A 12,430-nucleotide genomic window follows, 5' to 3' on the forward strand; every position below is an offset into this window, starting at 1 on the left:
CTTGAGAAAGCTGTCAGGATTGTACTGCATTCGATGATACATTATTCCGTTTGCTCCTCAACATCTTTTAGTTTTACTTTTTGGGCTTCTTTGGTCTATCTTAGGCCTGATTCTCTAGTACACGCACCAACCCTCTCGAACGTCATGTTTCATGGGTTTGATGGAATTCCTTATATATATAATATATATATAATGTGTTCCATAAGTGCAAAAAGATTTTCTAAAAGTCTTTTTGGTGCACAATGGAGGGAAGCAACAAGGTTGATGATGTTGAGCTATGTCCTATTGATATCTCGTGCTTTCATGCTCTTGATCATGAAAACGAAGACAAACTAAAAGTTCAGATTTCTTCACAACTGGTAGGAAATCTTCTTGGAGACTTTAAGGTCGTACGAGAACAACTCGGTATTGCAACGAGGAACCTTGACTACCTAAAAGGCGAACTAAGGAAGGCAACTGAGGAACTCATTCATGTTCAATCCCTGGTTGCAGACAGGATTTAGTTTTTCGTCTAATCTTGGTTCTAGTTTGTTGCCTAGTATGTCTTCTTTTTGGTTTAGTTGGAAGAATAACTAGTGTTTTGAATAGCGAAAATTGTGACTACACATAGCTATTTTTGTTTTCATCTTCTTGTGATTATTTTTTAGGTTTATTGGTTTTAAATTATAAAAATATTTGGAAGATGATGTTATTGCGGTATTAATCTGTTTGATTTTAAGGTATTGCAATATTTTTATGGGATATCTATTGTTTGCGTCCGTGAACTTGAAGGTCTCATATGTTGTCAAAAGTAAAGTCGTTCATAAATTGGTATTCGTATTGATGTAAGGACGAATGGAATTTTGACAACTACAAAAGTTATGCCTATCAGTCATTTATTTGACGAAAAATAAGGTAAAATCTCTTATGTGACAAGGATAAAGTCTATTATGTCGTTATGCAAATAGTGATGGAAAAATAGAATAGATCCTTGTATGTATTCCACAGTAATGATCATCACTGATCCATATCTTATGAATTACTGTGAGGCTCCAGAATGTGTCTTATGTCGAGCATGATACAACTAAGTTGAGTATTTTGTGATTAACTTTGTTGGTTGTTCCGTAAGGTACTTTATGTCGAGCATATTTGAACTAAATTAATCATCTTGGTTGGTTATTTAGTTATTTGCTCCGAAAGTCTTCTTTTGTCGAGAAAAACAATTAACAATTAAATTGATTACTTCTTGATTAGTTTGGTTGTGTTTTCCAATTAGATTAATTATAGGTTCTCTTGTAATTAGTCTAGTTGAGTATTCATATATTCCACAAGTCCTTGTGTTGAGTATATGAATGGCTATACTAATCATGTTCTATTGGTTAATGTAGTCGTATACTCCGTAAGGTTTTCCTTATGTTGAGTATGTGAACGATTTAGTCATCTCCGTATGATTACTTTAGTTGTTGCTCCATAAGTTTACTTATGTTGAGCACAATAAATTAAATTGATCACTTTTGTGGTTTGATTTAGTTGCGTATTCCAATTAAATTAATCATGGGTTTACTTGTGATTAATTTGATTGAGTTTTGGATATAGAAAATCACTCCTATGGTTTTTGGTGTCCAATTAAAAATCCTTCTTTTCTTTCGAAATTAAGGTCGCTCTTGTTGTTCTTTCGGGAATGACATCAAACGGTGGAGAGTTTTTTTGAACTTTTGCTTAACGGTAATATCTTGCGCGGTGTGCGGCTATGGAATTTTATAGGGGTTATCTTGTATCTTAAAACTCCTTGATGAATGCATTTACCTCCGGCTTTATGATTGCATCTAAATTAAGTTGATATGTATTTTTTTCTTTTAGTCTATGAAACGTCTCTTCTCGGAAATTTCATTGGGATCCTGTTCTTGTACCTTTGCCAATTTTATTGACAAAAAGGGGGAGAATTAATGTGTAGTTCTACTACATATACATATGGTTTTCAGATCATTTTGTAAGGGGGAGTGGTTTCCATGTGAGATGGAGTATTGACTAAGGGGGAGTAATACATATCACCGTAGTATTATTGTTGAAGTCGTGATGCAATTGGACTTTGATGTTACATAATAATACTATGTCACTGTATAATGATGATCGAGAATCTAGATTTCTCTCATTGTTATAGCTACGGATCTTCAACAATGGTGATGTTAAACTTACAACCTTTGGGATCATTGGATTACTTGGAAGGACGAAGATTTCAGGGAACATTGAAGATTAGACTATGGAATAGGAGCCACTAAAGTTTATCTTTTTTTGTATTCCATATGTATTAATAGTTTTGTCAGTAAAATTGACAAAGGGGGAGATTGTTAGAGCATAGCTCGGTCGACCTCGCATGCGTTGCTATATCAAGCATGTTTGTCAATGTTAGTGATCAAAACTATGAGTCTTGATTTCTAGTATACATAGCTAAGTCTCGGACTAAGATAGAAAAGTGTAGTTGAGCTCAAGGATTTCATGGAGATTCATCATACAACGACGAAGATCTACTCAAGGAACCGTGGAACTTCATCAACAAAAAGGTATGTGGAGACTTGAACTTATCTATCACTCAAAAGTCTATCTATTTTATCTCCTACTTCTTATGAGACAAAAGTCGTATGCTAAATAGACTAGATCATACACATTTGATATTTCGAGCCAAGTATATCTCGCCTATCTATATCTCGAAATCATGTGTTGGTAAAGCGTTTCGCTTTGATCGGGTTTACCTTCACCTAGTGACGAAAGTCATAATGTTTCAATCACTTTGAAAATCGCTTTGACGAGAAATAGTGTAACAACTATATAAAGTCCTCTAAGAATGTTTCAATGGTTGGAATGAGAGTTTAGGTCTATATAACCAATGATGGATATAAGCATTGTGTGGTAACACATATGTGCATAAGTCCTATTTCTTAATCTGAAGTTTGCGAACTTTGTTGATTGAGAGAAACCGGAGGAATTAGCTTTGCCAAGTCCGCGAACTCAGTTTGCGAACTCAGTCCGCGAACTGACATTCTTACCGAGAATTTCTTCTGGGATTTCCAAAAACTCGTTTGCATGTTTAGTCCGCGTACTCAGTCCGCGAACCTAGTCCGGGAACTGTCGGATGTCTCTTTGCGAGATTTTCTGCTGAGTTTGGAAAACTCTTCTGGTTGCCTTAAGTCCGCAAACTTGTTTCCGAACTTGAGTGGGTTATGATCTAAAGATGTGCTCTGAACATGAAACTTAAATTACTAAGGAATGCAGTATGTAAACCGTGGCTATAAAGTTCATGAGCCGGTTCAATCGAATCAAATCATCTTTGTTTCAACTGTGTCTTGTGTAGTTACATAAGATCTCATAGCAATTGAACAACTCTCTAACTAGTTCACTTGAGTCAATTGAACTAGTTATGGTGAAGAAGAACAAGGTTAATATGAAATGCTCATATGGTTAACCTTTTGGGTTACTATGTTGAACCAACATACACGTACACGTTTAGGCACGGTTTTCACAAACCCAGTAAACGTATATCTCAAGTGTGTGTGACAAGCTAAGTTTTCGATCTAACGGTTGATAAATATTAGCTTGAATCTAAATCAGGTTTTCATCTAACGGTGAATATTGATTGCTTTCTACCTAAGGCAAAACCCTTATTTGAAGACTATATAAAAGAGACATCTAGCATTGGGAAAAACTAATCCCCACACGTCTGTGTGATACTAGTGCGCTCGCTAGAGTCGATTCTCCTCTAACCATTGGTTTTCTTCTCTAAAACCAGGTTAACGACTTAAAGACTTCATTGGGATTGTGAAGCCAGACCGATACTACTTTTATCGTAGTTGTGTGATCTGATCTTGCATCTTCTATGGTACGAGTACAATCTTATTGATTGGCTTGAGATCGTGAGAGTTCTCCGATAGGCAAGATAAAGAAGTCACAAACACCTTCGTCTCACTGTTTGTGATCCCTCGACGTCCTCTTGTTTATACAACTAAGACTGTTGTGAGGTGATTGATTAATCTAGGCTGTTCTTCAGGAATATAAGACCGGATTATCAATTGGTTCATGTTCACCTTTATTTCATATCATAAGACGGAACAGAAACCTAAGGTTCTTCTGTGGAAGACAGATTTATCCTTTGATAGACTTTTCTGTGTGAGACAGATTTGTTTATTATGAAGTCTGCGATTTTGGGTTGCAACAACTCTTAGTTGTGGGTGAGATCAGCTAAGGGAATCAAGTGCGCAGTGTCCTGCTGGGATTAGAGGCGTAGGGAGTACAACTGTACCTTGAATTAGTGGGAGACTGATTGGGGTTCAACTATAGTCTAGTCCGAAGTTAGCTTGGAGTAGGCTAGTGATTATAAATTTTTTTGTGGTTGTAGTAAATAGGATTCGTTTCAGGCTTGTGAAGGAAATGGAATTTTTAGATTTAAAAAAAATATATATACAAAAATATTAACAATGGGCGAGAGGTACTGGGACTAAGGATTTGGCCGAATTCACTACACAGGGTTCATTCATAAATTATTTGACAATTTAAAACTCAATAAAATTAACATGGACTCTGATTTTTCCAAGATAGATTCTCAAAACATCGATTGTAAGTCCTAAGCATGATGTATCAAAACACCTAAGCTAAGCATACATCATCAAATTAAATAACAACCAATTAATTCAAATCATATTTCAATTTAAATTAATGCAAAAGTCATAAAAAAGAATAAAATAAATTTACCCGTGTATGAAATTCACCCTCCTCCGTCGTCCCAGTGTTGGGTTTAGCTCATCATGATAAAAACACGCTCAAAATATTTATTTATTGCTCAAATGGTGTTTACAATGAAGAGAAGAATAGAAAATGGTGTAAACAGCTAATGTGCGACCCACAGGAAGCGTCACAAAAGAACGATAAAAGAGAAGTGCTATTGTCGCTATGGTTCTAAGACCCACACCTACGACCCACGCCTGTGAGTCTGTTTCACTGTTGATAAACGACTGTCCCTGCGAGTCTGTTCTTCGTGTTCTTGGTGTTCTTCATCATCAGCAGGAGCAGAAACAGAGTTTCATCAACTCTTGATTTCTCGCTCCTGAGCTCTCCTATCGACCCCAAACTCTCGACAACCTTTCTACTCAACCCGAGCAACCTATTTATAGCCAACAGACCCATCAAATCTCGCTCATTCACTCCATATAATTCTCTTTAACTCGGCAGTAAATAAAATATTTCTGGGAATATTTTCTTTCCTGTTTCATCTTCTCACGCGTTTTCAAGCCTCCAAATTACCATATTTAACTCCTTCACGCTCCAACAGGCTGTGAGGGTCTTCCATGCACGCACAAAACACGTTGAATCTTCTCCAAATCACGTGAAACCCGTGATATACACGAACTGCCCTGTTTTCAACCCGTGAATTGTTTAGCTGATTCTAGACAATTCTGGTCGAACCAAACGCCCACAGTGTGTTTAATAGGCCATATCACAACTATCTACCAAAAATCAGCCATTGAATCTCCCTAGAACACGTTCAACAATTCGATCAAAAATCTGCAGAAGTGTTCTCCATTTTCCCGCCAAAAACAAAATTCAAATGGAGAAGATGACCTCCCCCTAATCCAGTACTGGGGTGCGGATAGCAGATGCCTTTTGGGGTGACCTGGGGTGCCCCTTAGTAATTGGGGTGCCCCTTATCCAACGGTGAGAGTCTGAATAACACGTGTCCTCCGGGGCTTTTACCAACTTTTCGAGCCGAATTTTCCAAAAAATGTTTATTTTCCAAAGGTGCCTACAAACACATAAACACCAAAATTAGTACAAACTCGAGTGCCAACAATATATAGTATTGAGATCAAATTAAACACAAAAATGTGTCTATCAAATACCCCCAAACTTATTATTTTCTAGTCCTCGAGCAAATTTTATTTTTGAAAAGATAAAAAGACTACACATAGCACGTGCAGCAGGCCGTTAAACCGCTAGGTGGCCCTAGCGGCGGAGTGTTGTCTCCGGAGGGTTTACCAGAGGTGTACCCACAAAACCTTTACTCCTAATTGGTCACAAGTATCCAAAGATCTATGAGGACATACATATTCTCAACCTATCTCCAAGTAAGTAGAATGCCAGAGAAATTAAAGGTGTCAGCTCTAAAGCTGACTGAAGAAAAGGGGAGACACATCCACACGACTGCTAGATAAAGAGATATCCGCTACACAGCTAGATAAACATTGTAAGATGCGTCCGCTGCTTTACAGTTGGATAAAATTAGGAGAGAGATAAAAATGAGAGGGACATCTGCTACACAGCTGGACTAATTACGTGTGATGAGTTAAACCAGTGCTAGAAAGATTTTGTGCCAGATTGAAAGCAGACTAACAAAGCAACCAAAATGCATCTTTCTTCGACACTCTCACAGTGCTCAGTAGAAACAACGCCTTCTTCGGTCTTCAACTGTTGATGATAAACTCTCGAACCTCATAGAACCTTGACAATTAACTCTTCTCTTCGATTTCTTGCTTGACTTATAAATTTCTTCTTCCCTATGGCCTTATTGAACAAAAAGAACGTAATGATGTTTCATTTTATTTTATTTTTCATTTTTCATTTTTTTTTTTGAAAACAAAAAATTACAAGACAAAAATTTACATGGCCATGAGAGAAGGACTTTCAAAACTTGGATCTTCGCAACTTGTGATGTCTTGGTATCATGGATTCTAACAACTTATATCATTTGCTCTTATAACTTCAACTTTGATTTTTGAATTAGTCTCTTCTATTGTTGCTTCTAAACCTAAAACGTCTTCACTTTCTTCATAGTTTTTGATGTCGCTCCGCTTGTTGATGATGATAAGTTTCTACTGAAAGAGAGTCGCAATCCAGTAACTAAGACTACATTGTGAGGTTGCTTTGTCTTTCTGGCATTTCCCTGACCTACTTGCCTTTCTATCATGTATGGTTAGGTCCATCACGGTTACCCTCTAAAAGGAACAAGTTCTCTCCTGAATTTCAAGGATCTCAATGTCTTTTTCTCTAATGTCTCAATAAGTTGTTATCCCTAGCATTCCAATTTCTATCTTTTCGGTGAGAAACAGTATGTAAACTTAGCTAACTGGATACCATGTGACGCTAGAAGTTTCAAAAGTGCAACTAAAAAGTTTCTCACATACCCCCAAACTTAAATCTAACATTGTCGTTGTAGTATAGTGGTAAGTATTCCCGCCTGTCACGCGGGTGACCCGGGTTCGGTCCCCGGCAGCGGCGCCAAAATGATAATAATTTTTGAGAGTCGTTGTTGTAGTAAATAGGATTCAAACTCAAAGATTTGTGAAGATTAAATTTAAAGGTTTAATAAAATTATATACAAAAAAAATATTAACAATGGTGAGAGGTACTGGGACTAAGAATTTCACCAAATTCCATTCATCTAATTCAAATAATAATTCCATGCAATTATAGCTCAAATATTAAAAATATGGACTCTTATTCTTTGCCAATATAGATTCTCAAAATATTAGTTATAAATCGTAAGCATGGAACATCAAACATTTAGGCAAGCATGACCCATCAAATAAAATGATAACTAATTAATTCGAACCATAAATCAATTAAAAACAAGTGCAAAAGTCATAAAAAGAATTATTAAAATTACCACATGCGTGAAATAGGGCTCCATCCGTCGTCCCAGTGTCGGGATTTAGCTTCTCATATTAATCACTTGCACAAAATAAATGTTTGTTGCTCAAAAGTTGATTAAAATGATAAAAATGAGTAAAACAGTGAATGTACGACCCACAGAAGGTGTCACAAAAAGAACGATAAGAGACAGGTGCTGCTGATGTTGAGACTGCACTGCGACCCTCCAGTGTGCGTCTTAGACACTGTTGATTAACGACTGTCTACGCCAGTCTGTTCTTCGTGTTCTTGGTGTTCTTCATCAGCAGCAGCAGGAACCGAGTTTCTGCAACTCGTGATTTCTGCTTCCTGAGCTCTCCTCTCAACCCCAAACTCTCGACACCCCTTCCTTGTACCTGGAGAAACTTATTTATACTCAACAGGGCCCTCGAATCTCTCCATAACTTCAAAATATTTCCCATGACTCGGCAGTAAAGAGAAAATATTCTCGGATTGTTTTCTTTCCTTTCTTGCCTACTCACGATGTCAACCAGTGTTTACACGCTCCAAACATGCTCCCAGATCATCAAGGAATGTGTCAAGACGTTGCAAACGCATGCCATCTTCCATACATCATCGACACAATCCCGAGTATCTTTTCTCAACCACGTATTCCCTGATTTCTTTAAACCGAGAATCAAGCCCAACTGGATCGATTCCAACAACCAAAATAACTTCCCATATCCATATCACGTCTACCAACCAGAATCAGAGGTTTAGTCTACCTCTAACCCCTCCAAATATCCGATTGAAATCTTCCAGGGAAGGAAAAAAAATTCCCGCCAAAACTGAAATTTGAATTTGAGAAGAAGGACACCCCTTATCCAGTGGTCGCCCCTTATCCGCTGCTGGAGTCCGAATAACACATGTCCCTTGGGGTGTCTTTAGTAATTTTTCTGGGTGTTTCCAACATTTTTTCTGGGTTCCTCCGGTGCATTTCTGGGGTGCTTCCGGTGCATTTCTGCGGTGCCTTTAGTACTTTGTCCTGGGGTGTAAAATACTACTTTTCGAGCCCATTTCGCCGCAAGGACTTATTTCTCTAAAATTTCCTACAAAGACATAAAATAACACAATAAATACAAAATTGAGCACTAACAATACATACAAATGAGATATATTAGACACATAAATGCGTCTATCAACACCCCCAAACTTATTATTTGCTAGTCCTCGAGCAAAACTAATATGGAAAATAAAATATTAACTCACTAGGTGTCCCTAGTGACCGATTTAATCTCGGGAGGGTTTACCAGAGGTGTACCCACAAAACCAATACTCCATACCCTAGATATCCACGCAGAACCTTGGAAGGCACTAAAGAATCTCCTTGGTTGGCATACAATCATTGACTATAGGAGGAAGTACCCTGATGCAAAATTCCAATTGATGTACACGAGTTTGCACTCAAGCATACTAAAATTCATATAAAGTGATAGAGCTCTACTCAGATAGTTGCACTATGGACATCATATTCGGAGTCAAACTAATCATATGGATAGAAAAAGGAGATGGAAATAGAAAAATGTAGATGGTTTTGATGTTAACCAAATGATTGATGTTTCACATATCTGTCTGAAGGCCACTGCCAGAATGAACCTATCCTAATGGACTGAGATACCGGTCTGACTAATATCAACACAACTGGCATATACAAGGGAACCAGTGGTCAATAACTTAAATCTAGATCAACAAACTGGAAAATACAAGAGAACCAGCAGTTGACTACACAGAACAATAACCATTTTTTTAACTTAACGACATGAATAGATCTTTTTGATCCAAGCGCATGCTTCTTGTCAGAAGATTACACGATAGTTCCCAGGGGTCCTGCATTCCACGCTTGCTTAGGCGACGGAAACAGGGAGAACACACGCATATTTCTATCCAAGTGTTAATACTTATTCCGATTGGTCTAACTGGTCCGGTCTCTTTTTTTTTTTAGTAACTCAGTCACTCTAATTCACCCTAGCAGTGGTAACAACTTGAATCGTGTGCCCCACCTAATCACTTAGAGAAACATAGTTTAAAAAGAAAAAATAATAAAAAGAAATGAAAAGGACTCAACGAGATATGGTGCAACTATCATGTTATTTCTAACACCTGAGCTCTGTGCTTTTATGAATAGACTCTATATATGTTTCCATCTAATCAGATTGGTTCCTCAATTCCTACAACCAAGATGCTTCCATCCACTTAGATTAGTTAGTGCCATCCTGAATACACATAAATCTCTAGGCTCTGGAGCGTATTTAGTTATTGCAACTAAAAGATTTTCCCATACCCCCAGACTTAAATCTAACATTGTCCTCAATGTTCTAAAGATGAAACTAAAAGCATGAACAAGGAGAAACTGTTACCATTTGAAGCTAAAGAGTTAAGGAAAGATATTACCGTGTTGCATGAGCATGGGATACCTCCCAAGAACTGCTAAGTTTAAAGTCTTCATCCAGACTTAGGAAAGGATTAGTCAACTCGAACCATAAAGTAACAGTCGAAATAACTGTGGGTCTTCAAAACTAAATAGAGCTGACCAAAGGAAACTGCAATGAACCAAGAAAGTGAACAAGACTAGCATGCCCTTACTTAGTTTCCTGATTAAGAAATTTATATCTAATTGTGGTTCAGGTTCTATGAAAGGGTCTAAATAGAAAATTTTCATTGAATGCGTTTCTTCATAGGTGGGATCCGAATCATTAGGTCATAGAGTCTGGAAAAACTCAAATATGATCTTAGAAGCGCACAATAATAACCTAAATAACTGAGGATCCTCTAAGTCAATAAGATTTGACTTACATAATTGACCACAATGAGAGTTGTGGTCATTCTTAAGCAAATGTGTCGATTCTAATTTCCTAAAGCATTTAGGTTTAGTCTCACAACTTAATATTCGACACAGTTGGAATATGAACGTTCCCACAGTTGGAAGAAAACTATTTGGTGGGAAAACAAAGTCAATCTGGGTATCATAGCCTGGGCAAACCACATCAACCAGAGGATGGGTTTCTAACGACTGAACTTCTTCCTGGACATCATTAGGTTCGGGAAAACGTGTATGAAGATAATCTTGTAAAATGGTTGAGGCACGTATGTCAAGTCCCAAATGAGGGACCTTTATAAGAGTTAAAGCACATGGATGATAACCACCCCCAAACTTAGAATTTTGGGTGTCTCTAGATAGACTAGCTACAATTTCCCTAATTTCTAGATCATCAAAATCCTGAAAATGGTCAATTGCTACTTGTAAATTATACTCAGGTGATGCATCCTCACTCATATTTAAAATCTCTACGAGTTCATCTTCTTCGTCTAAGACTATTGTTTCTAAATCGCTAGACTCTAAAACATTATTCTCAGAATAAACTCGTTCCTTTAAATCATTATCGTCTTTGTAAACAGGAAATACTACATCGTCTAAAACGAGGGCATCTCTAGTCAAATCCTCGTCCTTTTGAATAGGTGAATAATTATTAAAATTATTTGGATTTGAACAAGAAATAATATTATCATTGTAAAGCTCAATTGGAGTAACCATTTCCTGATCACTATTCCTACATAAGTATGATTCTCCATCAACACTATCCTCATCATAATAACATGAAAAAGATCGAACCTCATCAAAACAAGTAGTGCTACCAATTCTATCCTTGTTATCTTGATTATGTAAATAACTATCTTCATTCTCAAGCGTATTATTGGATACACTATATTGGAAATTCAAGTAATTTCGAGCAATTCTTTCGTTCGTCTCAGCTATCCGCTTGAGGTGGTCTTTTAAAGAAGGTTCACTCATTATTGTAGTTCTTTCGTCTATAATTATACTATTCATCTCAGCTAACTTACGCGTCGACTCAGCTAACTTCCTGAGGGACTCTTCTAAAGGAGGAATAGGAACAGAGGGATCATAAAAAGGACTACTTTTCAATAGTTTGATTGTATCCTCTAGAGACGAAGAACTAGTACTATAATCTTCTTGATCGTAAGACTGATGCATGTGTGGATAGTAATTGGGCTCACCAGGGTATGACCCATATCCTTCCAAAGGATGGCGTTCCCAACCACTATTCCCAACATGGTCATAAAAAGGATGATGTCCATATTCAAATTCAGGTCGATACTCATTATATTGGCTTATATCATACCAGTTCGACATTCTTAATTGCAAGGGAATTCTACACAATCACAAACAAGGCTGACTCGACCAAATCAAACCTATAGAATCTAGCAAGCAAAAAGCATGATGGCTCCACTTAGATTGTTTTCTAGACCAGCTTCTATTCTTTCGAAAAGGAATTCGTTACAATTTGAGCACACCCCTCTGGAATCAATCCGAGCTAATGTAAGTTGAATCGAGGCGAGGGAAGCTCATTGGAGCTTTGATACCCAAAGCCTCACCGGTATTACAAGGCGGCGCAGTCACACATTCAACTTACAAAAACCATCAAGAACTTTGAAGTATGCTTAAAAGAGTAACCAATATTTTTCGAAAGATTTTCTTACCAAGCTCGTTACCCTATCGGTCTCGTTCTAATCAAATTTTAAGCTTGGGTTGGCGTTAGGTTTCGTTTTCCTAAGGAGGGAAAGAAGGGAACAGTGATGAAATCCGAACCCTTATCTTATATGGCCAGTTCTTGCCCTTTATTAGGAAATTAAAGCAGCCGGTTCAGTCCTCAACATATAATCACCTTAAGGCAGACAGTAAACCCGCTGACAGGAGATTCGCGGGTGTTTAGAAGTTTACCTCCCGTACCAGACGGGGGAAGAACCGTTGTAGTCGACT

General features: G+C 37.5%; 1 non-coding gene across 1 annotated transcript; it reads left to right on the forward strand.

Moving 5' to 3' along the window:
* The first annotated feature begins 7,170 nt into the window (after nucleotides 1-7,170).
* On the forward strand, nucleotides 7,171-7,242 carry TRNAD-GUC. Its single transcript has one exon. It is a non-coding gene; the product is annotated as a tRNA-Asp (tRNA).
* The last annotated feature ends 5,188 nt before the right edge of the window (nucleotides 7,243-12,430 follow it).

Source organism: Papaver somniferum, chromosome 9 (genome assembly GCF_003573695.1).
Source record: "Papaver somniferum cultivar HN1 chromosome 9, ASM357369v1, whole genome shotgun sequence".
Classification (NCBI taxonomy): domain Eukaryota; kingdom Viridiplantae; phylum Streptophyta; class Magnoliopsida; order Ranunculales; family Papaveraceae; genus Papaver; species Papaver somniferum.